Here is a 5,087-nt window from a genome sequence, read left to right on the forward strand (position 1 = left end):
GCTGCTTGTCAACTTTCTAATGAACTTGGTTGCTTTCTGTGGACTTTTCTCCTACTGTCTTATCTGTGAACCTGGAATCGGGTAGCCTCTGGACTCTTGTTCTGGCCAGTTTGGGGACAGTGGCAACAGTTCACAGATGGCCCAGAAACCCTGGACAGCACAGAAAGAAGATATGGAAGGGAGAGCAAATGCATTTAGGTTCACAGAGGGGCTGTGAATTATGCTCAACATGTAATAAATGTAGCAGCTTATCAAAAAGGTCCAACTCATTTTCCTAACAGCCTTTCTCCCTGCCTCGCTGGAATAGATTCCACATTTCCATCACGGCTCTGTTTATGCTGGGTTATGTTCCAGGCAATAAATTGAACCCCTCCCTGTCCACCCCGGCCACCTGAGCTGCTGCCCGTTTCTGTTCTCAGAGAGATTAGGGTGTAAGAAGAAATATACCCTGCAGTTTGTTCCTTGTGTAAAATTGCTTTTATGCTGAATGCAATATGTTACAGGATAGAAAAGCTCCTGCAAGAGCATGACTCTCTTGACACGTTACGGCAGAAGGAGGTAAGGAGAGAAAAATGACCTCTGCAGATTTTTCTGATCACAAATAGGCAGTGGAGTCACTAGGGATAACAAATGACTGCCCCAGGGTTTCAGACAGGGGTCTCCAGGCCTGGGAATATCTGTGGGGATGGCACTTCTTTGCTCACCACCTTTCCCTCGGGTAAAAAAGACTTGCTTCTACTCTCTCGATTCAGACACTGCAAACCTTGCCTTTTAGTTTCTCCCCACTCAGGGTTACCTGGACCACATTTCCCACTCATCATGCCCCAATGAATACAAGGTGATCACTCAAGAGGATCCCCAGTTACTCTGAGATAGAAGTATAGACCATGTGAGTCATGTCCAAGGGCACAGGATTGGCACAGATCAGTGTTCAGACTGGAAAAAGGTGAATGGACAACTTTCCCTGGCCTTACCCAATGGTGGTGTCACCATGTCAGTTCACAGTTGACTTGAATGAACATGCAAGTCATGCGTGAACGTACCAGAACATGACATGCAAGAGATGAACAACTGTAGGGACAGAGTTAGCAGTGTCTGTGTCTTCTTCCATTACTTTTTGGAGTAAACTTATGCAGGGATCAATGAAGATGCTCAGATACATGGCGAGATATTCACTGGGGGATTTATTCCTCCTAATTTTTAATGCCTCTGACCACATGTCTGTGGGCTCCCTTTATAGCATTTGGAGAGAAAGTAGCACTTTCAGGTGCTGTTCGCTGACCTATTTTAGACTTTAGGACAAGATTAATGGTGGCTTGGGCTCTGCTGCTTATACTGATGAGAGCTCCAGTGACTGCAGAGGGACACACACGTAGCTGGATGAATCCCACCCCCCAGTAATAGCAGGATGCAGGGGACATTGCACACTGACAAAGAGCTAGACAGACGGTTAGATTTTCACCATTTTCTCAGAGTTATTACTTCATATTTTCAGCAGACAGCATAGGTTACACCTGCTTCACATCGGAGTGTGCTGTTTACAGCCATAATGGATTAAATTTTAGCTCCAAATCTGTTGTATAAGAGCTACATCATGGCAACAGCCAGGAAATATTACAGAGCCATCAGCTGCATTGTGACCATGGCTGAAATTCAGCCACCCTTGGAGTACAACTATTTGACATTGTACAAAGCTGTGTTGGGGGAAGCAAATTAAGAAATAATTATTCCTTAATAATGTCTTCAGTTCAGGCTTCAGAGGAATTTAGGTGAGCTCAGTGTAATTACCTTCACTGGAATTTGACCAGAACTTTCTTTCAGGGCAAGAAAGCTAATTTATACAGAAAGCAAGAGGTTTTGTTCCAGATGAAATAGTTGAGATCACATCTCTCTCATTGCCAGGAGAAACAGGAGAGGATTTTACTCCCAGCACTGAAATCAGTCCAGACTGTGAGCACCAAGGGGGGCAGTTCTGTAGAGTTGTGGACACGAACATCCAGCAAACATTACAGGGAGCTGACAGCCAAATGGTGCTGTCTCTGCATGGGCTAGTAGGACCAGCGAGAAGCATGGGCAGACGGAGGGTATGTGGGACTCTCCAGTGTGCACAACAGGAGCAGGAGGGGCAGCTGCACACTTGGTGGATGGAAGGGCTATAATGAAAATAAATGGTGATGAGGGTCCTCAAACACTGGGAGAGGCACACAGAGGGCCTGTGGGATCTCCATCCTTGGAGATATTCAGACAACAACAGCACAAAGCCCTGAGCAACCTGATGTTGGCCGTGCTTTGCCCAGAGGTTGAACCAGAGACTTGCAGAGGTCTCTTCTGACCTCAGATCCTACCTCCTGCTCTGAGGTAGGATCTGAGAAGAGCCATGGGCTCTCCCCAGCTGGAGGATCAGACTAAATATCAGTCAATGGGGCAAAAAGGCCCCTGCAGCCATAAGGGCAGTGGGTGCATCACCCAGGGAAATGGCAGAGGTGTTAACCCAGAGGAGCAGTGAAGCTGTGCATGTGGTGGCAGGCATTCACTCGCTCACCGTCAGGGCAGGGAAGAACACGATGAAAAGGTCCCTGGCTCAGAGCAGCCAGGAATATCAGAGACTGTTCAAAGATAACGATTTCACTTTCTGTTAGGATGGGTAGCTCAGCTGCTGTTTGTCCTTTCCCTGAGGTATCCCTCTGACAGCACAGGCCCCCGACAACTGTTGCAAGAGAAAACAAACGTATAAAACTACTTTGGTTGCAATTTAATCATTGTTTCTCCCTGGAAGGCTGCCAGCATGCCTGGACTGTGTGTGGTCTAAAGTTATGGTCCCTTCTTTAGTGCCTGTCATCTTGACAGGCACTTGACATCAGCAGGCTTTGAACATGGATAACAGACAATGCCCATGTTTATTAGCATCTCTCAGGCCTTTTTCACCAAGGGCCAGAGTCCAGGGAATTACGTCTGTCATTGCTGAAAACCACCAATGTCAAAAAAGAGAACACATCTTGTTTTGATCAAGTCCACATTACAATTGTGGCAGGAGCTCCTAATGACCCAACACTAGCACAGGGCCACTGTGTGGTTTGCATGGTTCAAGATCCTAAGGAGACACAGTTTTCTTCTGTCCCATTGCCCAATTGTTCCAACTCTATAGGCAGGGATTGCAACTGGGCGATCTTCCAGCACAGTTGCACAATACTTTGCATCAGCAAATAAACCCAATGCTCAGTGCACTTCTTTGCTCTAAAGGCCATTGTGTGATTTACAGAGCTCAGCTTGTCCAAGCATGCCATCCACTCCACATGTGTAAAGCTACAGCTGCATTTAGGGACACAAATGGGACATCGGCTGACAGCAGAGCTGCATCACTTCAAAACCCTGGCCAGAAGAGCTTGGGATCAGATCTCTAGTCATGCAGCCCTGCCTTTTTAACGCATGCAAAAGAGCTTCATTTTATACAGTAAAGTGAGTGTACACACTAATGCTAACTGACTTCTCTAATGAACTGTTATCAGTGTTGCCAGGTTTGTATTTGCTGGACACTTGTGCTCTCACTTCCCCACGGATCACTGAGCCTCATTGCTGCATCAGTAGGAAAAGGGAGAAGAGCATAGAGAGAGAATGGCTGTACAAGGTCATATGAAGTCCATCTGCCCTAACATCCTGCCTCCCAACAGCAGCCACCCAGACCGGGAGGAGATGCATGTCCTGCTGGTGGTCCTGCCCTCTGCAATCTCCCATGAGCTGGTTTGAGAAAAAACAGCAAATGCTGTTTTTTTGTTTTTTGTTTTTTTCTTTCTTGCCTCTCTTACAAAGCATACTGGGAGAGGCACCTGATCCCATTTATCCCATTTGTAAGGCAGCTATCTCCTCTATTTCCTCCAAGGTCCAACCCCTTTTTCCTACCCTACTCCCCCCTCCTTCCCTTGCGGTTTCAGGCTTTGTCCCATCCCCATTAATTTGAGGGGGAGATCTTAAGACAGCTCCCCATCCTCACTAAACTATGAGACTGTCTGCAGTTAGCTAGTTCCTATATGACCAGGATGAATGAGGAGGGTTGCAGTGGCTGCAGGACCTGCTTCCTCTCTCTTTTCTGTACATGTCTCCAAGCAGGGTGCTCTTGAGCATGTCCAGAAGCTCCCTTCATGCTTTCCAAGAGAGCTTCCCTACCAAGCTGTCTATCTCTGGTGTCCCCCTTGTCTATCTCTGAGCCTGTCACCTTCACACCCTTTTCCTGTTTTTCGTATTTCTTATAGTCCCCTCTACTTCTTTCTGAAATCTCCTGAATTAGCCAGTTGCTCCTCATACAGAAATCCTTCCATGACCTTGTTCACCCTGTTGTGCTTTTCTCTACCTTTTTCAGCTGTCCTGTATCTCCTGTTTCAGATAGGAGGGACCAGAACTGCACACAGTATTCGGGTAGAGGTTTATCATGGAATTACTGGTATCACATACATATTTTTATTTATCTGTCCTCTCTTGTCCTGTTAATTCTATAATTCGATTTGCTTTTTTGTGTACTAAACTGATGTATTCATGGAACTAGCTGTTGTAATCTCACTACCTCACTCCTGAATGACAGTAATCAACTCAGAGCCCATTGCTGGAGATGTATAATTAGTATTTTCCCTCATGCACTTGACTTTACATTTATTTACATTAAACTTCACCTTCCATTCTATCACATTGTGCTTCTATAATTCTTTCTCCTTGGTCCCCTGAGCAACGGTGCCTCGGCAGCAAACCGCTCCCTAAGCACTCGTGCTCTTCTCCAGATTGTTTATGAGAAAGCTGAGCAGCACAGACCCTGGCACAGAAACCCAGGCAGTTCCCTGCTAGCCTCCCTCCACTGTGACGCTGCCCATTTACTCCTAACCCCTTTCCTTTCTTTCAACCACATATTCATCTACATGAGGACCTTCGCCTTTCTTCCTATGGCAAGGTAATTTCTCTACAAGCCTCTTGTGATGGACCTTACTGTGTGCTCTTCAGACTATGAGTAGATTGTATCAACCAGGACTCTGGGATGTGACTGTGGACTCCTTCGGTGGTGTTCCGTAGTGGTTTGACTTCCCCTGAGAAAAGCTACACTGACT

Source organism: Pygoscelis adeliae, unplaced genomic scaffold (genome assembly GCF_000699105.1).
Source record: "Pygoscelis adeliae isolate BGI_AS28 unplaced genomic scaffold, ASM69910v1 Scaffold403, whole genome shotgun sequence".
Classification (NCBI taxonomy): Eukaryota; Metazoa; Chordata; class Aves; order Sphenisciformes; family Spheniscidae; genus Pygoscelis; species Pygoscelis adeliae.